Raw genomic sequence first — 24,689 nt, forward strand, 5'->3', positions numbered from 1 at the left:
AACTTACAACTTTCTACAGCTTTTTTCTGATCCTTTCCAGCTGCCCCTCCTTACCCGGTGGCGATGCAACCAGTTAGGTTGTTCTCATGGTACATCTGTATAAACTTGCTAGTACCTTTGGTGACATACTAACTCTCCTCACGCTCCTAATGAAATATAGTTACTGTTGTGCCTTCTTTGTAATTGCAATAATAGAATGTTCGGCCGAGGATAGATCCTCATAGATGTTGTCACCCAAGAACTTGAAACTGCTGATCCCTCAAAGAGGACTGGTGTGTTTTCCCTCAACTTTCCCCTCCTGAAATCCACAATCAATTCCTTACGGACGTTGAGTGCAAGGTTGTTGTGACACCGCTCAAACAGCTGATCTATCTCACTCCTGTAAGACTCCTCATCACCATCTGAAATTCTGTCGTTGGCAAACATATAAATGGTATTCGAGCTGTGCCGAGCCAAACAGTCATGAGCATAGAGAGAAAAGCATCCTTGAGGTGCTTCATTGCTGATTTTCAGTGCAGAGGAGGTGTCATTTCCATTCTATTCTGACTGGTATGCAGGTGAGGAAGTCAAGGAACCAATGGTTGAGGGAGGTAAAGAGGCCCAGGTTTATCATGCGACAGGAAACTGCCATAGAACTGAAGCCACGTAAATGTTCTGTGCAGATGTAGCTACTTAAAATTCATTTTTTGAGACAAGGTGATTGGAATGTCCTGAGAATTCATCTGACAGTAACATGAAGGAAGAAGTTGCTGGAACCATACTTCTGTTAAAATATTTGCCCCCATGCCACCATTAATCATCCCTTTTGTTAAATATGTAATTCCACTTATCAGATAGAAGTACTTCATTGTGACACTAATTTAGTGATAGCACAGGTGTTTCCATCACGTCATATGATTCCGTAGTGAAGGAAAGGTCCTAATTGATCATGGTGAAGGAACCTTTATTGTTAGCAATAAGTGCAGAATGGAATGCAGAGGAGGCAAAATAACAATATGAGACTTGAAATACAAACTTTGTTTCCTATTTTTGATCTTTGGTTTCAGAATTCCTGAGTGCTAGGAAACTCCACTATTAGCTATTCAAATATTTGGAAGTACTGGTGGTTCAGCATCTCATTCACCAGGTAATTATTCCAGCATTCCCATTCACTTCAAGATCCAATGTTCTCTTTGAGCTCATCAAGGCCTCACTCCCACGCAATTCACTTGATACTGCTTCCTCTGCCCCCATGAAAATCAATAAGTCCTGCTTTCCCTTGAAACTCAGATTATTTTTTTCATCTCTGCCTTTAAATTTAATGCATTCACTTGAAAACTTTAATTCACTGTGTAAAATACGAAAAATGGTTAATTCAAATGTGTTGAAGTATTGATGGAATAACTTCCAGTCATCTAAAAATTCTGATAGTCCATCACCAGCAGTCCCAGATATGTTGTATTAACAGAGTTTTATTGAACTCTGTAACAGAACAAATTTCATCTCATATCAGTAGTGTCGAACACAAGACCCACTAACATCTGTGCATTCTGAAACCCAGAAGTCAATAAAAGCAGATTTCAAAATGAGGCGCAAGATACAAATATTATTACCATGAGTTAAGGATAAACTTCTCAGCAGTGTCTTCTGAGTTTGCTTAAGAAGTGCCCAGGTTCCTAGAAATCTTTTGAGACCTTTGAATAAGATTAATCAGCTTTTTGTGGTAACTCGTTACCTGTTAAAGACCTATTATTGTTAATGGCCTATTATCGTTAATGGCCAAAAGATTATTCCGCTGTGATTTCTAGTCCAATGGAGAAACCAGGTTAATTCCTGAGACCATAGTGTTGTCCTGTCAAGTAAGAGTAGAGAGATTGGATCTGTATTCTTTTGTGTTTAGAAAAATGTGGGGTGACCACATTATTCAAGCATACAAGATTCTAAAGAGACTTTACAGAATAAATGCTGAAATGTTTACACTAGTGAGACAGTCATAAACAAGGTGACATCATTACAAAATAAGGGACCAGCCATTTAATATTGAAAGACATAGAAATTTCTTCTCTTAGGGTGAATGTCTGGAATTCTCTATCCCCGAGGGTAGTGTAGGCCAGGTCATTGGATATATTTAAGGTGGAGATAGACAAATATTTGGAAATTCGAGGAATTGTGGGTATGGGGAACTGCAAAGAGTAGGAGTTGAAGCCATTTTGGAGTCATTGAATGGCAGAGCAGGCTTTAGGGGCCTGGTGGTCTATTCCTGTTCCTGTTCCCTTGTGTTGTTGAGCTTTCATGCCCCAATTCTTTCACCCTACCCACTCTCATCGATGAAGCTTCACTTTTCATTTCATCCTATAATGAGCACAAGTATCCAAAGGCACATTTATTTATTTTTTTACTTTTATTTTATTTAGATATACAGCATGGTACAGGCCTTTCCAGTCCAACAAGCCTGCACTGCCCAGTTACATCCATGTGACCTAGTAACCTACTAAGCCATGCAACTTTGGAAAGCGGAAGGAAACCAGAGCACTCAGAGGAAATCCAGCACATTCATATGGAGAACATACAAACTCTCTACATTATCAAACAAATAAAATACCACATCGCTACAACAGACAAAATTAACACAAATAACTAACAGTGTGGCAGACAGATAGATTTAGGTGGGAACTCAGGATCTAGCAGCTGCCACTGGTAAAGCAATTGAATCAGGTGGTGAATGAATTAATTGGAGACTATTTCATTATTGGTTAACAATGGTCTCCAGATGCTTTTAAGCGCTTGAGTGAAAAGACTAAGGTCAATCAGTTCCAGTGATGCATTTGTCTTTCAGCAATGTTTGCTTATGTTGGGCTCCAGGTGTCTGAAGCTGGACCTGCTTTAGCACTGTATCTGAACGACTATTGTTTACATGATTGTCTGGAAAAATTGTCAGCAGATGTTTAACTGTGTTGGGAAGGTGGAGGAACTGCCACCAAAAGCAAGCAACTTTTCTCAGCTGATTTCTATTCATACCTGACAAATGAAAACTAACTTTAGCTTTGTTCCTGATGCAGGATTTTCACCCAAAACATTGATAGCTCCTTTTCCCTCACAGATGCTGCCTGACCTGCTCACTTCCTCCAGAAGATTGTTACTTGCTCCACATTCAAGCATTTGCAAGCGATTGTGTCTCTGACAACTTTGTTCTTTCTTCAACTGGCTTCCTGGAGCAAATCGTAGTTTCTTATCCCTGCCATGCTAAAACTAGATAGTAGACTCTGTATTTTCTAAGGCATCAATGTCAGTCCAGATTCATATTCCGAGTCAGATTTATTTGTCACATGTACACGAAACACATTGAATGAAATGTGTTGTTTGTTTGTATTAATAACCAGTGGCAGACTTCCGGTAAGATGGCGATTGTTTAGTCGCTTCAAACTTTTGCTCTGTTACATTTCTTACCTTCGCACTATGTGTCTCCCTTTTTAAACCTTAGTTTGTTATTCTATCTGTTTTTTCTTATCTGCCTGCGAATATATCTATCTTACAATGGCTACAAAAAATTCTAATTCCGGGGAAAAAGAAACTCCCACGTCTTTGTCTGCCGAGATTCTCTCTATCCAGGAACAGAATCGACGAGACATTTTAACTGATGTCAAGACTGAATTTAGAGCCTTTATCAGTCAGCTGGAGTCAAAATTGGATCAGAATAACGCCAGAGTGGATGATCAAGCCGAACATTTACCTCGCATCGACCTAACCTCTGAAGATTTAAAACACCGCGTTCAGCATTTGGAAACTCTCTGTTCCAACTTAACGGAGCAAAACAACAAACTTATTTCCAAAATGGCGGATCTCGAAAATCGGAGCAGGCGCTGCAATCTGCGAATTCTTGGTTTGACAGAGGCCACTGAAACAGGTTCCCCCGTTGAATTTTTCTCTTCTTTTCTCTGTGAGATTTTCGGGAAAGAATTTCTCCCGACTCCACCTGAGCTAGAAGGAGCTCACAGAATTTATGTCCCTCTAGCTGTTTTGGGTTCTAGAGCACGACCAGTTATCCTGTGTTTCCATCGTAACCAGGTGAAAAATCGTTTGATTATGGAGGCACGCTGAAGAGGCACACTGACTTTCCGAAATAATACCATTCGATTCGTGGAAGACTATGCTCCCCAGGTTCTGAAGATGTGTGCTGAGTTCAAAGGCGTTATGAAAGAGCTCTTTAATCGTGGATTCAAACCTTCCTTTCGCAATCCTGCCGATCTTCGAATTACGCTTACTACTGGAGAATATAAGTGGTTTAAGTCAGTTAGAGAGGCTGAGATGTTTGTTGGAAATCTTCTAGCCATCTTGACTTCTTAGGGGCAAACACAAGGAAATCTGCAGATGCTGGAAATTCAAACAACAACACACACAAAATGCTGGTGGAACACAGCAGGCCAGGCAGCATCTATAGGAAGAAGTGCTGTCGATGTTTCGGGCCGAGCCCCTTCATCCTGACAAAAGGTCTCGGCCTGAAACATCGACAGCGCTTCTCCCTATAGATGCTGCCTGGCCAGTTGTGTTCTACCAGCATTTTTGTGTGTGTTGACTTCTTTGGACCCGGTTTGACTTTTTAAAATGGCTGATGAGTATTTCTTGAATTAAAGTCTTTTTTCTGAACTCAGACTCTATTTGAATAATTTAGTCCTTAACTACTGAGATTTAAATTAATGTTTTAATGATTTAATGATTAATGATTTAAATTAATGTTTTCCTGTGGACTTAGATTTCATTTGTGTAATTTAGTTCACTTTTGAATAACTTTAACTATAGAGAACTACAAATGGTCTTAATTTATTTGGGAGGCTTAGAGTTTTTTATTGAAGGCCTCCCTGTCAATTTACTGTATAAGACCTGCCTTTTTTTTTTAAATGGCTGATATGTACTCTCTTTAAATATAGAATTTCCCCCTTTTTTCCCCCTTTTACCCTTTTTTTCCTCAATTTTTCATAGTTTCTCGTGGGTAGATTAGTTCTTGATTACTATTTTGTATTAAGTTTTATATTCTTTCTAAAGAAGTTGTTCCTATTTGTAATTTTGATTTGTAGTGCATAAATTAGTTAGTATCTGCTATGTTATTTACACGGAGCTTATGTTAATGTTACGGAACTGGAAGTTGGTTTTTGGGGTGCCCTATTTTCTGCAGAGCTAGCTGCTTTTTTGGGTAGCCATCTAGTTTTGGGTTGTGAGGGTGGGGTGGATTCTCCAGTACCAACACTATCTATTTTTTTTTGTTTTTCCTTGTTATCCAGGACATATCTATGTCCTGATTTTATTGATTTATGTTTATATTTTTGCTTCCAAACTGTTATTGCAATGTTTGATCGTATATATGCCTACTGCCTTTTATGTCTTAACAATTGATAATGGTTAGTCCATTGAAATTTGTCAGCTGGAATGTGAAGGGATTGAATCATCCTGTTAAAAGAAGAAAGATCTTCTCCCATATTAAACAACTCAAAGTTGACATTGCTTTCCTCCAAGAAACTCATATTCGTAGTTTCGATAATTCTCAGCTTATGTCAAAGTGGGTGGGTCAACATTTTCATTCATCCTTCCCAGCCAAAGCTAGGGGGAGGTTTCCATTCTTATCTACTCAAATGTTACTTTTGAACTCCATAGTAAGATATCTGACATAAAATGGCCATTTTATTATTGTTTCTGGCAAATTATATAATACTAAGGTAGTACTAGCTAACCTGTATGCTCCCAATTCTGGCAATGTTAATTTTTTGAACGCTTTTTTTCCTCATTACCAGATCTGAACCTATATTCTCTTATATTGGGTGGCTACTTTAACTGCTGGTTAGACCCAACTTTGGATCGATCGTCCCCTGTTACTAGATTACCTATTAAATCTGCTTTAGCTATTCTCTCTTTTCTGTCTAACTGTGGTATCTCTGATATATGGCGTTTCCTTCATCCTACTGAGAGAGATTATTCCTTTTTCTCACATGTTCATCATACCTTTACTAGTATTGACTATTTTTTAATTGATAATCAACTTATTTCATTTGCTCATTCTTGTGACTATCAGAGTATACTGATCTCTGATCATGCCCCAGTCACTTTGTCTCTAAATTTTCCTGGTCTCCCTCAAAGGAATAAGCATTGGCGCTTTAACCCGACTTTATTATCGGATGATGATTTTGTAAAATTTATTAAGGACCAGATAACTTTTTTCCTAAACACTAATACGTCATCTGAAATTTCATCCCAGATTGTTTGGGATGCTATGAAAGCATATTTGAGGGGCTAAATAATTTCATATACAGCGAATCTTAATAGATTCTGTTCAGAGCGATTAGACCTGATTAATCAGATTAAAGAATTAGATCAATTATATGCTCAGACTAAAAACCCTGAATTATATAAGAAGCGTGTAGAACTCCAAACTAAATCTGACCTTCTCTCTACTCAACCAGTTGAACGTCAACTTCTTGAAAATAAGAGTCGCTTTTATATTCATGGTGATAAATCTGGCAAGTTTCTAGTTAAGCAGTTGAGACGTTCTAAAGCTAAACAACATATTACAAAGATCCGGAAGGAGAATGGGGATATTACATCAAATCACTCAGAAATCGATGACTTATTTAAGAATTTTTATTTTCTGCTTTATTCCTCCGAATCCCTGAATGAGAATATTTCTGTTGATCTTCTTTTAAATAGCTTGAATATCCCTTTGATTTCATCAGATTCTAAAACAAAACTTAATGAGCCTATATCATTAGAAGAAGTATCTTTTGCACTCTCTGCACTATTGTCAGGCAAATCTCCTGGTCCTGATGGATTCCCCACAGAATTTTATATATCATTCTCTTCACTTCTCTCACCTCAGCTACTCTCGGTACTATCTGATTCGTTTAATTATGGTAAATTGCCACCCTCATTTAATGAGGCATGTATTATTCTTTTATTTAAAAAGGGCAAAGATCTGATCGAACTGGTTTTATTAAAAATCATCTTCCCTTTTTTAACATACAGTGTTTATTTAATATTTTATACTCATCTTCAACTGGGACTCCTGAATGTGTTATCTCTCTTGATGCGGAGAAAGCGTTAGATCGTATAGAGTGGAACTACTTCTTTGCGGTTTTAGAAAAATTTGACCTTGGTCAAAATTTTATCTCTTGGATCACATTACTATGTCTATGTCCTACCGCCTCTGTTTTGACTAATTCTCAGCAATCCCAGTTATTTAACCTTAAATGTGGCACCCGTCAAGGATGCCCCTTAAGTCCCTTTCTTTTTGATTTGGCTGTAGAGCCTCTGGCGATTGCATTTCGAAGTTGTCCTGAATTGATGGGGATCTGGGGGGGGGGGCATGTTGAGCATAAAGTTTCTCTTTATGCTGATGATCTATTACTTTTTTTTTCAAATCCGTCCACATCCTTACCTCCAATGTTTTCACTTCTTGATCAATTTAGTCAGTTATCTGACTATAAACTTAATTTACATAAGAGTGAATTTTTTCCAATTAATAAAGAAGCACAGATATTAGTATTTCGTGACCTCCCCTTCAAAGTAGTTGATAATCAAATTTACATATCTTGGTATTACAGTTACAAGGAATTTTAAGGATCTTTTTCGTGAAAGTTTTGCCAATCTTTTGTACTCTACAAAACAGAGTTTGTCACAATGGTCACCTTTATCTATGTCTCTGATAGGTTGTGTTAATGTTATTAAAATGTATGTTATCCCTAAATTTTTATACTTATTTCAATCTATTCCAATTTTTATTTCTAAAACTTCTTCTGATTCCTTAGACTCTATTATTTTGTCCTATCTGTGGAAGGGTAAGCATTCCAGAATTAACAAAACTTACCTTCAAAAATCTAAAAAAGAGGGCGGCATGGCCTTACCTAATTTTTGTCTGTACTACTGGGCAGCTAACATTCGTTGTCTTATCTTTTGGTCTTTTTTCCATAGCCAGTCTGACCACCCTAAATGGGTAGCAATGGAGCTGAATTCCACTAAGGATCTATCTATCTCTGCATTTCTTGGATCGGCACTCCCTAGTAGTTTGCCTAGACTAATTGTTAATCTTCTTGTTAGACGTACTCTGCGAATATGGGCCCAGTTTAGGAAATGTTATGGTTTCTATGGTTTTCCCCTTTCTAGTTCTATTTTCATATCATCTTTTTCCCCTTTCCCCTTTCTAGTTCTAGTCCCCTTTCTAGTTCTATTTTCATATCATCTTTTTCTACCTTCTATGCATGATTCAACATTTTATGATTGGTTTAGAAAGGGCATTAGGTATTTTGAAGATCTTTTCATTGATAATTGTTTCGCATCTTTTCAGCAGTTCTCTGCTAAGTTTAATCTACCTAATGCCCACTTCTTTAGCTATCTCCAAATTAGACACTTCATTAATCCGTTATTACCTAACTTCCCTGAGAAGCCCAAGAAAAATGCTATGGACTTGTTTCTTTCTATCAATCCATTGTGTAAAGGTTTAATATCTTTTATTCGTGATTAATTAGTATCCTTACGGCAGTTAACTCAACTTCTCTTTGTGCTCACCACTGTCTTTTACAGTTTGAGATTGTTCATTGGGCTCATATGTCCAAATCTAAATTATCTTGATTTTATCCTAATATTAGTCCTCTTTGTGATAAATGCAAAAGTGGCGAGGCTTCTCTCATTCATTTGTACTGGACCTGTCCTAGTCTAGAGAAATTTTGGAGGGATGTTTTCTTAACTTTATCCTGTATTCTGAATTGCCATTTAGAACCTAACCCTTTAATTGCTCTTTTTGGTTTCTTGGCTGAGACAGATATACGTTTGAGTTTGACTAAATGTCGAATATTAACTTTTGCTTCTCTCCTGGCTAGACGCCTAATTCTTCTTAGATGATGTTGCCCCACCCACGCACGCTCAATGGCTTAACGATATTATGTCCTGTTTAGACCTTGAAAAAATTCGTTACTCAATTCTTAATTCAGACATAAAGTTTCATAAGGTCTGGGGACCTTTTATTGAGTATTTTCATAACTTTCCTTTTGACTAAGTTTCTTTTTTAGTCCCTTGCTTTCAGCTTTTTTTTTGGTAGTAGGCATTATTATCTTCTGTTTTTAATTGTATTTACAGTTTTGGGGGTTTGAATGTTCTGATTTATATTTTCTACATTTTGCTGTGGTTGGTCTGGAGTTTTTTTTCTTGCGGGGGTGGGGGTGGATACTAACTTCACACAACTTCAATTTGGGTGCTTTTTCAATTATTATATTCTGTATTATGTTACCACTGTATGTTTATCTTGCACAGTATTAATTTCCTATTTCGTTCTTGGGGTTTTTTTTGGTAATGTTGTAGAAAATGCATTAAAACATCAATAAAAAATAACCAGTGGCATTCTCGCCTCCACTTTGGAAGGCGGAGGGTTGTGATTTAGTCCGAAATGTGAGTGCAGTACTATACCATCAGAGATGCCACTATCAAGATGAGATGTTAAACTGCGATACTGCCCACCTCTCACCTGGACATACAGTGGCATGCAAAAGTTCAGGCACCCCTTGTCAAAATTTCTGTTACTGTGAATAGTTAAGTGAGTAGAAGATGAACTGATCTCCAAAAGTCATAAAGTTAAAGATGAAACATTCTTTCCAATATTTTAAGCAATTTGGTGTATTATTTTTGTTTGGTACAATTTTATAGTGAGAAAAAGGAAAGGAGCACCATGCGGAAGTTTGGGCACCCCAAATTTGAGCTCTCAGATAACTTTTACCAAGGTCTCAGAACTTAATTATTTTGTTAGGGCTATGGCTTATTCACAGTCATCATTAGGAAAGGCCCTGTAATGCAAATTTCAAAGCTTCATAAATAACCTGACTCATCAAACCTTATCCCAACAATCAGCAGCTGTGGGCTCCTTTAAGCAGCTGCCTAGCTCTCTGAAAATTAAAATAAATGCTACCCACAAAGCAGAAGGCTGTAAGAAGGTAGCAACATGATTTCAGGTAGCTGTTTCCTCAGTTCATAATGTAATTAAGAAATGGCAGTTAACAGGAACAATCGAGGTCAAGTTGAGGTCTGGAAGACCAAGTAAACTTTCTGAGAGAACTACTCGTAGGATTGCTAGAAAGGCAAATCAAAACCCCCATTTGACTGCAAAAGACCTTCAGGAAGATTTAGCAGACTCTGGAGTGGTGGTGCACTGTTCTACCGTGCAGCAACACCTGCACAAATATGACCTTCATGGACGAGTCATCAGAAGAAATCCTTCCCTGAGTCCTCACCACAAAATTCAGCATCAGAAGTTTGCAAACGATCATCTAAACAAGCCTTTTGCATTTTGGAAGCAAGTCCTGTAGAATGATGAAATTAAACTAGAACTTTCTGGCTGCAATGAGCAAAGGTATGTTTGGAGAAAAAAGGATGCAGAATTTCATGAAAAGAACCCCTCTCCAACTGTTAAGCATGGGGGTGGATCGATCAGGCTTGTGTTGCAGCCAATGGCATGGGGAACATTTCACTGGTAGAAGGAAGAATGAATTCAATTAAATACCAGCAAATTCTGGAAGCAAACATCACACTGTCTGTAGAAAAGCTGAAGATTAAAACAGGATGGCTTCTACAACAGGATAATGATCCTAAACACACCTCAAAATCCACAATGGACTACCTCAAGCTGAAGGTTTTGCCATGGTCCCCCAACCTAAACATCATTGAAAATCTGTGGATATCCTTGCACTGTGGATAGCACTGACCCAAGAACCTCACAGAACTAGAAGCCTTTTGCAAGGAAGAATGGGCGAAAATCCCCCAAACACACAAACAAGAATTGAAAGACTCTTAGATGGCTACAGAAAGTGTTTACAAGCTGTGATACTTGCCAAAGTGGGTGTTACTAAGTACTGACCATGCAGGGTGCCCAAACGTTTGCTTCAGGCCCTTTTCCTTTTTTGTTATTTTGAAACTGTAAAAGTTGGAAATAAAAAAAGTCATTTTGCTTAAAATATTAAAGAAATGTGTCATCTTTAACTTTATGCTTTTTGGAAATCAGGTCATCTTTTACTCGCTTAGCTATTTACAGTAACAGAAATTTTTGAGCAGGGGTGCCCAAACTTTTGCGTGCCACTTATTGAGGTTACCAAGAAGAAGAATGGGGGAGGTAACCATCTCAATCTTTATTGCTAATTTAAATATCACTAAATTGCTGAAACGGATAGTTTAATTTTGACCTCTGTGCAAACTACCAGCTGAGTTTCCTGCATTACCATTGTGACAACACTTCAATACCCTTCATTGTCAGTTACGTGCTTTGGCACTTCTTGTGGTGGTGAAAAGTATGATTTCCTGCTTTGTTTTCCTGGTCTGCACATCTCATTTCCTTGTGATGCAATGAACCATTATTTTAGATTATGTCATTTTTCATCATATAACCTGTCAAGACTCTCTTCCATTTCTATCCCTTTCCTCCTTTCTATTTTGTTCCAGTGATGACCACATTGATGATTATGAGTGCTCTACCTGTGATCTCACCTCAGGTGGTTTGTTTTCAGTTCATTGTACTAGTGCTAACCATACTTGCCAAATCTTACTGTGTGGACCTGCACAACTGAATGACTCCATCCACCACCTATTGCAGCCTGTACAGATTTTCACTTCAAATGTTTCTATTGTCATAAGATCTTGAGTGTTAGGAGCAGAATTAGGCCATTTGGCCCATCAAGCCTGCTCCCCATTTCATCATTGCTGATCAGTCCCTCTCAGTCCCATTCTCCTGCTTTTATGTTGTGACTAATCAAGAACCTACCAACCCCTGCCTTAAATATACCCAAAGACGATGCCTCCATAACTACCTGTGGCAATGAACTCCTAAGATTCACTACCCTCTGGCTAAAGAATTTCCTCCTCATCTCTGTTCTAAATGGATGTCCCTCTATTCTGATGTTGTGTTCCCACATCCACTCTACCTAGGTCTGTCAACATTTGATAAGGTTTGATTAGAAAATTTTTCTTGAACCCCTCATTCTTCTAAATTCCATGAGGACAGGCCCAGAGCCAAGAAACGGTCCTCATATGATAACCCTTTCTTTCCCGGAAGCATTTTTGTGAACATCCTCTGAAACCTCTCCAACGTCAACACATCTTTTCTTAGGTAAGAAGCCCAAAACTGCTGACAATAATCCAAATGAGGCCTTACCAATGCTTTGTAAGCTTCAGCATTACATCCTTGCTTTTATACTCTTGCCCTCTCAAAATGAATGCTAACATCACTTTGCATTCCTCACCACTGACACAGCCTGCAAGTTAACTTTTAGGGACTCTAGCACAAGGACCCCCTTTCACCTCAGATTTTTGAATTTTCTGCCTGTTTAGAAAATAGTCTATGCTTTTGTTCCATCTACCATGGTCATACACTTCCCAACACTACCTGCCCCTCCACCTATCATCATCAAACCTGGCCACAAAACCATCAATTCCATCATCCAAATCATTGACATGTAATGTATAAAAGAAGTGATCCCAACACTGCCCCCCTGCGGAACACCACTAGTCACTGGCAGCCAACAAGAAAACGCTCCCTTTATCCCCACGCTTTGCCTTCTGCTGGTCAGTTGATCCTCTACCATGCTGGTATCTTTGCTGTAATACCCATGGGCCCTTATCTAGTTAAGCAGCCTCATGTGTGACACCTTGTCAAAGGTCTTCTGAAAGTCCAAGTACACATCATCCACTAATTCTCCTTTGTCCTTGTTATTTCCTTAAAGAATTCCAACAGATTAGTGAGGCAAGATTTTCCTTTAAGGAAACCATGCTGACTTTAACCTATTTTAGCAAATGCCTCCAAGTACCCTGAGACCTAATCCTTATCAACATCTTCCCAACCACTTGACTGTCAGGCTAACTGGCCTAAAATTTCCATTCTCTTGCTTCCCTCCCTTCTTAAAGGGTGCAGTGACATTTGCAATTTTCTAGTCCTCCAGAACCATCTCAGAATCTAGTGATTCTTGAAAGATCATCATTTGGTCCAGGTGACTTATCTACCTTCAGACAATTCAGCTTTTCAAGCACTTTCTCCCTTGGAATAGCAATTGCAGTCACCTCTGCCTCCGACATTCTCGAATTTTTGCCATACTGCTAGTGAATTCCACAGTGCAGACAGGTGTAAAATACTATTCAGTTTGTCTGCCATTTCCCTAATTACGACCTCACCAGCATCATTTTCCAGTAGTCCAATATTAACCTCTCTTTTATTCTTTATATATCTAAAAAAACTTTTGATAACCTTGTTGATATTATTGTCTAGCTAACCTTTAATATTTCATCTTTTCCTTTCTTTTGGCTTTTTTAGTTGCCTATTGGTAGTTTTTCAAAGCCTCCCAATCCTCTAACTTCCCACTAATTTTTTCTGTATTGTATGCCCTCTCCTTTGCTTGACGATTATACAAGTTTGGAATGGAGATGTACAAAGAAATAAAAGTTATTTTGTTTTGTAGAAGTCTATTGAAGGTGAGGTGCCTCCCTCTGCAACTGGTTGTTCAACTTCTTTATTTGTAGACCTCAGTCATTGAGGAATGACAACAACATCTTCTCCTTCTGATCATTAACAGAGGCCCACCTGAAGGCTGTATGCTCATCCTCCTGCTCTACTCTCCATACACACATGGCTGTATGCAAAGCAGAGCTCAAATACTATCCTCAAATTCACCTCTGTTATGGACGAATCACAGTCAGTGTACAGGAGCAAGATAGGACACCTGGCTGAGCAGTGTCACAACAACAAGCTCTCACTTAATGTCAATAAAACTGAAGAACTGACTGTTGACCTTGGGGGGATCACCAGTGGAGAGGGTCAACAGCTTTAAATTCCTGTGTGTTAACAGAGCAGGTGAGCTGCCCTTGGCCCAGCACGTAGATGCAATCAGAAGGACAGCATGTCAGCATCTTTATTCAGATTGTCACTGGACACTCTAACAAACTCCTGCAGATGTACTGATGAAAGTATCCCGACGGGATGCATCATGGTCTGGTACAGCAATTCAAATACACAGGAATGTTAGAAGCTGCAGAGAATCGTGGCCTCTCCACAATACACCATGGCCACTACTCCCCACCACAGATAATACCTACAGAACCTAACAAAAAGTCCACATAACACCTATGGAAGCCATTGTAAAACCAAAAAGGCAATTGTGTGTGTGAAATTAGGGACAAAATTAGATGTACAACAGCTATGGCAGGGTTTGTATGACATTACTTCCTACAAAGCCAAAGCTAACAGCATAACTGGCTGTGATGCTTCCTCCAAGAGCTCAATGCCTGCTATGCACAAACTGAAAGGGAGAATAACATTATGCCTCTAAGAATCCCCACAGCATCTAGTCACCCTGTGATCTCTGTCTCCGAGACTGATTTCAGATCTCTCAAGGTGGTGAACCCTTACAAGGCGTCAAGCAGCATTGGATCCTTTCTAGTTCGATTATCACTGAAATTGGTCCACTGACGATGCCATAGACTGCGCTCCACTCCGTCCTGTCCCAGCTAGAAAATGGTGCCTCATACACCAGGATGCCATTTATGGACGATAGCTTGGCATTCAATACAATCATACCTCAGAAGCTGTAGGGTACAATATCCTCATTGGGTCTCAACACTTCTCTCTAACTAGATTTTGGACTTCTTGACAGACAGACCAGTCGATCTGTGCTGGCAGAAACATCTCTAGCACCATCCTTCCGAGCACCAGGGCTACATGCTCAGCTCACTGCTGATGCATGACTGCTTTGCAGATCCACATCAACCGGGATCATCAAATTCTCTGCTGACACAACAGTGGTTGGCCTCATCTACAATGATGACGAGACAGCATCCAAAGAGAAGGTAGAGCAGCTGATAGAATGGCACGAGCACAACAACCCGAGTCTCAATACAGACAAGACTAAAGAGATGATAATGGGAACGTACAGGCTGACCACCTTTCTCTGCACATAAACGGCTCTTCCGTGGAGAGAGTTAGGAAATCAAGTTTCTGGGAGTGCACATAATGGATTATCTCACCTGGTCCCTCAACACCATCTCTTTGGTTAAGAAAGCACCGCAGCATCTCCACTTGAGGCCTGTGAGCTTCCATATCATTTTAACCAATCTTTACAGGAGCACCATTGAGAGTGTGCTGAGCAGCTACATCACCCTCTGATATGGGAATTGCAAGGCATCAGACTGCGTCCCTACAAAGGACTTTAAGGACCTCTGAGAGGATCTTTGGGGTCTCTCTGCCACCCATCGGAGATATTCATCCAGAGCACTGTATACGCAGGGCTCTTAGCATTGTCAATGATCCCTCCCATCTGTCCAGCAATCTCTTTGACCTCTTACCATCAGGCAGGAAGTTCCACAGCATTAGAACAAGAACTGTTAGGATGGGAAATAGCTTCATCCCCCAGGCCATAAGACTACTGAACTCCCTGCCACCACCCAGGTCTCATCACATATAAACTACCAGTGGTGTTATACTGTTTCCTTTTTAAATTGTATATACATCTTATTATTTGTTAATTTATTTGTGGTAATATTACTTTGTCTTATTTGTAGGAGTTATATGTACTGTGTTGTGAACCTTGCCCCAGAGGAACATTGCTTTATTGAGCTGTATACATGTGTACAGTTAAATGACAATAAACTTGAACTTGAACTGGAAGCCTCGATATTGTACTTGGTAGGGCACTGAAAACCTGTGCTAATCAGCTGGCTGGAGTTTTCGAAGATACCTTCTATCTTTTAGTGCTGCAATCGGAGGTTCCCTCCTGCTTCAAAGGGGACATCAATCACAGCAGTGCCCAAGAATAACATTGTAAGCTGCCTCAATGACTTTTGCCTGGAAGCACTCACATCTACTGTGATGAAGTGCTTTAAGAGGTTAATCTTAGCTAGAATTAACTCCTACCTGAGTAAGGACTTGGGCCCACTGAAATTTTCCTACCTTCATTAACCTCTGCCTAGCTTTCACCATCTGCAATGGGATCTCGCCACTAAACACATCTTACCCTCAACAGGTCTACAATGGGCATAATCTCAGTGGCTCTCAGCTTGTTCTTGGACCAGCTAGAGAACAGTAATACTAACATTACAGACACAAGAGTTTCTGCATTTGCTGAAAATCCAGAGCAACACACACAAAATAGTGAAGGAGCTCAGCAGGGCAATGGACAACACATACAAGGTCCTGATGGCATGAATAGTGGAATGGCTGACAGGCAGGAGGCAGCGAGTGGGAATAAAAGGGGCCTTTTCTGGTTGGCTACCAATGACCTGTGGTGTTCTTCAGGGGTCAGTATAGGGACTGCTGCTTTTCACATTGTTTGTCAATGATTTAGATAATGGAATTGCTGGCTTGTGGCAAAGTTTGCAGATAATACGACAATAGGTAGAGGGGTAGGTAGTGCTGAGGAAGCAATGTGATTGCAGAAGGAATTAGACAAATTGGCAAAAAAGTGACAGATGGAATACAGTGTTGGGAAATGTATGATAACCTATTTTTGTAAAAAGAACAACAGTGCGGATGAATGGGTAGAGGTGCAGAGGGACTTGGGAATCCTGTTGCAAGACTCCCAGAAGGTTAATTTACAGGTTTATTCTGTGTTAAGGAGGGGAAATGCAATGTTGGCATTTATTTCAAGTGGAATAGAATATAAAAGCAAGGAGATAATGCTGAGCCTTTCTTTTTAAGACACTAGTCAGGCTGCACTTAGAACATTGTCGACAATTTTGGGTCCCTAAGGGTAGAAGGACCCTAATGGGAGTTATCTACAGGCCCCCAAACAGCAGTCTGGACGTAGGGTGTAAGTTGAATGAGAAGTTAAAATTGGCATGTTGCAAAGGTAATGATACAGTTGTCATGGGGGATTTCAACATGCTGGTAGACTGGGAGAATCAGAATGGTACTGGACCCCAAGAAAGGGAGTTTGTGGAGTGCCTCCGAGGTGGATTCTTAGAACAGCTTGTACTGGAGCCTACCAGGGAGAAGGCAATTCTAGATTTAGTGTTGTGTAATGAACTGGATTTGATCAGGGACCTTGAGGTAAAGGAACCATTAGGAGGTAGTGACCATAATATGATATATTTTAACCTACAATTTGAGAAGGAGAAGGGAAAATTGGATGTGTCAGTATTACAGTTGAACAAAGGGAACTATGGAGCTATGAGGGAGGAGCTGGCCAAAGTTCAATGGAACAATACCCTAGCAGGGAAGACAGTGGAACAAAAATGGCAGGTATTTCTGGGAATAATGCAGAAGGTGCAGGATCGGTTCATTCCAAAGAGGAAGAAAGATCCTAAGGGGAGTAAGGGGCAGCCATGGCTGACGAGGGAAGTAAAGGGCCGTATAAAAATAAAAGAGAAGAAGTATAACATAGCAAAGATGAGCAGGAAACCAGAGGACGGGAAAGCTTTTAAAGAGCAACAGAAGATAACAAAAAAGACAATACGCCAAGAAAAAATGAGGTACGAAGGTAAACTAGCCAAGAATATAAATGAGGATAGTAAAAGCTTCTTTAGGTATGTGAATAGCAAAAAAATAGTTAAGACCAAAATTGGGCCATTGAAGACAGAAATGGGTGAATTTATTATGGGGATCAAGGAAATGGCAGATGAGTTGAACAGGTACTTTGGATCTGTCTTCACTAGGGAAGACACAAACAATCTCCCAGATGTAATAGTGGCCATAGGAACTAGGGTAAAGGATGAACTGAGGGAAATTTATATTAGGCAAGAAACGGTGTTGGATAGACTGTTGAGTCTGAAGGCTGATATGTCCCCGGGACCTGATGGTCTGCATCCCAGGGTACTTAAAGAGGTGGCTCTAGAAATCATGGACGCATTGGTAATCATTTTCCAATGTTCTATTGATTCAGGAACAGTTCCTGCTGATTGGAGGGTGGCTAATGTTAACCCACTTTTCAAGACAGGAGGGAGAGAGAAAACAGGGAATTATAGACCGGTTAGCCTGACGTCAGTGGTGGGAAAGATGCTGGAGTCAATTATAAAAGAGGAAATTACAACACATTTGGATAGCAGTCCGAGTCAGCATGGATTTATGAAGGGAAAATCATGCTTGACTAATCTTCTGGAGTTTTTTGAGGATGTAACTGTGAAAATGGACAAGGGAGAGCCAGTGAATGTAGTGTACCTGAACTTCCAGAAAGCTTTTGATAAAGTCCCACATAGGAGATTAGTGGGCAAAATTAGGGCACATGGTATTGGGGGCAGAGTACTGACATGGAATGAAAATTGGCTTGCTGACAGGAAACAAAGAGTAGTGATTAATGGGTCCCTTTCGGAATGGCAGGCTGTGACCAGTGGGGTACCGCAAGGTTCAGTGCTGGGATCACAGCTGTTTACAATATACATTAATGATTTAGATGAAGGGATTAAAAGTAACATTAGCAAATTTGCTGATGACACAAAGCTGGGTGGCAGTGTGAAATGTCAGGAGGATGTTATGAGAATGCAGGGTGACTTGGACAGGTTGGGTGAGTGGGCAAATGTATGGCAGATGCAGTTTAATGTGGATAAATGGGAGGTTATCCACTTTGGTGGCAAGAACAGGAAGGCAGATTACTATCTAAATGGAGTCAAGTTAGGAAAAGAGGAAGTACAATAAGATCTAGGTGTTCTTGTACATCAGTCAATGAAAGCAAGCATGCAGGTACAGCAGGCAGTGAAGAAAACTAACGGCATGCTGGCCTTTATAACAAGAGGAACTGAGTATAGGAGTAAAGAGGTCCTTCTTCAGCTGTACAGGGCCCTGGTGAGACCACACCCGGAGTACTGTGTGCAGTTTTGGTCTCCAAATTTGAGGAAGGACATTCTTGCTATTGAGGGAGTGCAGCGTAGGTAAACAAGGTTAATTCCTGGAACGGTGGGACTGTCATATGTTGAAAGATTGGAGCGACTGGGCTTGTATATACTGGAATTTAGAAGGATGAGAGGGGATCTGATTGAAACATGTAAGATTATTAAGGGATTGGACACACTGGAGGCAGGAAGCATGTTCCCGCTGATGGGTGAGTCCAGAACTTAGAGGCCACAGTTTAAAAATAAGGGGTAGGCCATTTAGAACAGATGCGGAAAAACTTTTTCACCCAGAGAGTGGTGGATATGTGGAATGCTCTGCCCCAGAAGGCAGTGGAGGCCAAGTCTCTGGATGCATTCAAGAGAGAGTTAGATAGAGCTCTTATAGATAACGGGGTCAAGGGATATGGGGAGAGGGCAGGAATGGGGTACTGATTGTGTATGATCAGCCATGATCACAGTGAATGGCGGTGCTGGCTAGAAGGGCTGAATGGCCTACTCCTGCACCTAGTGTCTATTGTCTATTGCCCCATATCTCAGAAAGGGCGAGTTGTCATTGGAGAGAGTCCAGAAGAAGTTCACGAGCATTATTCCAGGAACGAAGGGGTTAACATTTGAGGAGCATTTGGCAGCTTTGGGCGTGTACCCACAGGAATTTAGAACACAGCAGAGGGATCTCATTGAAGCCTACCAAATGTTGAAAGGACTAGATAGGGTGGATGTGGAGAGGATGTTTCCTACAGTGGGGACATCCAGAACAAGAGCGTACAGGCTCAAAATTGAGCAGCGACCCTTGCAAACAGAGATGAGGAGGAAGTTTTTTTAGCCAGAGAGCAGTAAATCTGTGGAATGCTCTGCCACAGACTGGGGTGGAGGTTAAGTCCATGCATATATTTAAAGTGGAAATTGATCATTTCTTATTCGGTCAAGGCATCAAAGGATATGGCAAGGAGGCAGGTGCCTGGGGTTGAGTGGGATCTGGGATCAGTCATGATAGAATGGCAGAACAGACTCAATGGGCCGAATGGATTAATTCTAATCCTATGTTTTATGGTCTTATTATCACCCTCTCAGTACTAATCAACAAGCTTCGAGGCCTGGTCCTTTGTACCTCCCTCGGCAAAAGGATCCTTGAAGCAATTTTTGCTCAATTTGTCGTCTTTTGCACATCAGTTGTTGTCAGTCTTCGTTTTTGTATCACCTTTCATAAATTCTCTTGCATTACTTTATTTTTCTGTAAATACTTTCAGGAAAATGAATCTCACGGTAGTATATGGTAACAGGTACAGTTTGTACTTCGATGATAAATTTTAATTGGACGGACTTCTTCATTGGGAAAGCACAATCAGTGCGGATCAGAAATAACATCTCCTCCTCTCTGACAATAAACATAGAGGCACCTCAAGGATGCATGCTTAGCCCACTGCTCTACTCTCTCTACACTCTTGAATGTGTGGCTAGGCACCACTCAGACAGCATCTATAAATTCAATGACAGCACTGTTGTTGGCAAAATCTCAGATGGAGATGAGAAGGCACACAGTAGTGAGATGGGTCCTCTGGTTGACTGGTGTCAGCCTTGTAACATAAGCAAGACCAAGAAATTAAGTGCAGACTTCAGGAGGGGGAAATTGAGAGACCTCACAGCTGTCCTCTTTGAGGGGTCAGCAGTGGAAAGGATGGGCAGCTTCACGTCCCTGGGCATCAGCATCTGAGAGGATCGATCCTAGGCCAAAGAAGGCATAGCAGCAGTTATACGTCGTTAGGAGTTTAAAGAGATTCGGTATGCCACCAAAGATCATAGCACGCTTCTACAGATGCACCTCGGAGAGTATTTTGACTGCTTGCATCACCACCTGGTTTAGAAACTTCAATGCACCAGATCGAAAGAGGCTGCAGATTCGGCCAGCTCCATCACAGGCTGCAAGTCTACAATCATGCAGGTCATCGTCAAAAGGTAGTGCCTCAAGACGGCATTGTCCATCAGTAAGGAATCTCACCATCCAGGACATTGCCTCCTCGCATCAGGGAATGGGGGTGTGGGAGGTACAGGAGCCTGAAGATGTACACTCAATATCTTAGGAACAGCTTCTTCCCCTCTGTCATCGGATATCTGAAAGGTCCATGAGCTCATGAATACATTTTTTTTGTCCCCATTATCTATTTATTTTGTACTTGATGGTAATTTTATGTCTTTGCACTGTACAGTTGTCACAAAACAACAGATTTCATGTCATACAAGATCATTTGTGTGTGTTGCTCAAATTTCCAGCATCTGCAAATTTCCTCATGTTTGCAAAATTTCATGTTATACATGGCAGGGGTAATAGACTTGATTCTGATTCAGAAATATGGATGAATGGTACTGGTTTGGTTTGGTACATGGTTGGCATGGATTAGCTGGGCTGAATGGCCAGCTTCCATGCAGTATACTCTATGATTCTATAATTATATGGAAGAGAAAAAAAGTGAAAATATGAGTATTAATCACTGGAAATCTCCTTTATGGATTTTTTTCTATTTGTCTTGCCATCTTTTCCTCTGTGCTGGGTATACTTCATTAAACTTACTTTCTTTTTGCTATTCCCCTTCTACAATAGTTATTTATTTTGTATTTTATTTTAAATTATAGTCATTTTTTTTACATCCTGCACTGTACTGCTACCACAAAACAACAAATCACACGACATGTATCAGTGATAATATACCTGGTTCTGGTTCTGATTCTGACTGAAGTCTTTCTCATTTCCACAGTTACACTAAATCATTCAGTGTTAGACTTTTCAGGTGACAGCTTCATAAAATAGGGCTGCTACTGAGCAAGAGGGAAGGGAAAGGGAGGAAGGATGGTTGGAATAAAGAAACTAAAACTAAGGTTCCCATGAGAATACACTTTAATGAATTGGCATGTGCTCTGGCACCAAATGTTGGTTGTACCCAGCCAATTTAACTGCAACTGCCTCCCAGACAGAGTATACTTCCATGCTGAGGGTCCTGCCGCAGTTGTCACTTTTTACAATCAAATTTAGATCAGCTTAGCATGAAGCTTTTTTGATGCACAATCGTAGCTGTTCCTCATGGACATTGCTAGTTTAATCAAAATTCAGATCACAGGGAGGGTGGCGCATATGCGGCATATATTACAAGTTTCATGTGCAAATGAGGATCGCACTTCCTTTCAATGAGACGCTGAACGTGCTCCAGTGTTGTATTACTACTTTTCATCTGTTCTCATGCTTAGCGTGAAAGCAGTGCGATGCGTTCTTGGAATCAGAGGGACAATTTAACTTCTACTATTGCAGAGTTTCACTTTCCAGATATACATGTATGAATTTCAATCACAGAAACCCCCACTGCTTCTCTGCTTTGTTTCCAAGCCTTAAACTGAATGCATGAAAAATTATGGGGGCGTGAGTGTCTGAGCTCGCAATTGGGAAAGTAACGCTTCATACCAGCAGTAAAGTGAGGCCTCCAATGGAGACTGGACTTGATAGAATGGCAGAGGTCAGACCACTTTGATGCAATCTTGATTGTACTTACAAATAGTTTATAACATCTACACAATGTCAAGCAGCAAGCCTCTAGATATTATCAGATTTTAAAGTCCAGAGGTAACCTTTGACAAATATAACCTAGGAACAGCAAAACTATATCATTTTTTTTCTCTATTTTGTTATCAATCAAGCAAAATTTTTAGTCAGTAAAAAAATACGTCATTACAGTAATCAAGCTGTCAGTTAGTCTTTCCACAACTGTTTTGAATTAGGGCAACATGCACAAAATGCTGGAGTAACTCAGCAGGCCAGGCAACATCTATAGGAAAGATAAATCAGTTGATGTTTTAGGCCGAGACCCTTCATCAGGAGTCTTGATGAAGAGTCTCGGCCAGTGATGCACCATCAATAACTCTTGGTGACGTGAGGCGAGATATAGGCTTTTATTGGCTGAAAGAAAGAACAAGTAGCAATTGACCACCACACTGCATCCTGGAGACTGAGGCCGGGGCGGAGTCCCCAATCGCCTTTATATCGGGGTCCATGGGAGGAGCCACGGTCTGTGGGAGGAGCCACAGGAGCAGTCAGCGGGGGGGAGGGGGGCGTGTCCAGACAGGTATATGTAGTTCACCACAGCCAGAAACATCAGTTATTTACTCTTTTCCCTAGACGCCGCTGGCCTGCTGAGTTCCTTCAGCATTTTGTGTGTATTGCTTGGATTTCCAACATCTGCAGATCTTTTTCCTCATGCTTTGAACTAGGCCTCTTTTCCCATTTGTTGGTTACCTACAACTCTTTTGATTGCAACTTCCAACCAGACCTCCACCCTCCTCACGCCTCTACATTCCAGAATTTTGTCCAGCATTCCCTTCTGGGTGAGGCAAAGTTTCTTCAACTGGATAGCGGATCGTAGTTCATGTCACATGGCTCCTGGTCTGGTACAGCAGTTTGAATGCACAGTAGCTTTAGAAACAGCAGTTCATTTCTCTCCCTACCATCAGCCTCAATGCCAGTCCCTTCACAAGACCATAACTGTCATCAGAATCCCCATCAGCCATGCCATCTTTTCACAGCTACCATTGGGAAGAGGCCATAGCAGCCTGAAGTAACACTACATCCGATTGAAGAGCAGTTAAAGATAAAGGTAAGATGAGTCCTGATAAAGGGTCTCCATTCTAAACAGTGACTGTTTATTCTTTTCCATAGCTGCTGCCTGATCTGTTAGATTTCTCCAATATTTTGTGTGTTACTCTGGATTTCCAACACCTGCAGAACCTCTTGTGTTTAAGGTAAGACAGTGGTCCCCAACCACCAGGCCACCGACCGGTACCAGGCCACAAAGCATGTGATACCAGGCCGTGAGGAAACGATATGATTTGGCGATATGAAATGATATGAGTCAGCTCCACCTTTCTTCATTCCTTGTCACACCCACTGTTGAACGTGAACACACGCGAGGTCATTACCGACGAGCTGTCATTACCCTCGCGAAGTCATCAGTCGCCTAAACGCAGTGATACCCTCAAGCCTGGGATCACTGGTTGGCCTCAGGTAACTGGTCGCCTCGCACAGCCGGCAGGAAGTGCCGTTGCTACTTGCCTGGAACGCAGACAGATGGACACCATCTCTAAACCTGTTTAGCACACCGAATGTTCGTGGGGAACCCAGTGCTAAAATATTCGCAGACGACATAACATGGGCTCAGGGTTTTGTAAGTAGCAGAGCAGCTACCTCGCTGCGATCTTCTGAAAGTCATCCCTCGAGCCAAACTTTTTTTGGCCAATAGATCCTACCTACCTACAAGGGGGGAGGGGGTGCATGCGCCCTGTTGCACTCCTCGCTCGGTTGGTCGCTCTGTCCAGACTGTGACCACCGTCGCCCCAGTACGGGGACCTCCGGCCCTTACCTTGTCCTCTCACTGGTGTGTTGCAATGATTTTATATGTTCATAGGAGGAAAATATGCACTGTGTGTTTAATATCCAAACGTTACTTAAAATGTTATGATGCTATTGACTTAAGTGAGTTATAATTGACTTATCACTATATTCATGTGAGGAAAATATGTGCTGTGTGTTTAATATTAAATTCATTAGATAAACCCTTTTGGAAAGGAAATTGAGTATATTAACCACTTATAAGTGACTTATAGTTGATTTATCACCTATATTCCGGTCATGCTTAACAGCCCCTCCCCCACCCCCGCCGGCCGGTCCGCAAGAATATCGTCAATATTAAACCGGTCCGCGGTGCGAAAAAGGCTGGTGATCCCTGAGGTAAGATAAAGATTATCTTTATTTGCTGTATGTACACCAAAGCATTGAAACATACTGTGAAATGCTTCATTTGCGTCAACGACCAACACAGTCTGAGGATGTACTGGGGGTAAGTGTCACCATA

The sequence above is a fragment of the Hypanus sabinus genome, chromosome 7, assembly GCF_030144855.1.
Source record: "Hypanus sabinus isolate sHypSab1 chromosome 7, sHypSab1.hap1, whole genome shotgun sequence".
Classification (NCBI taxonomy): Eukaryota; Metazoa; Chordata; class Chondrichthyes; order Myliobatiformes; family Dasyatidae; genus Hypanus; species Hypanus sabinus.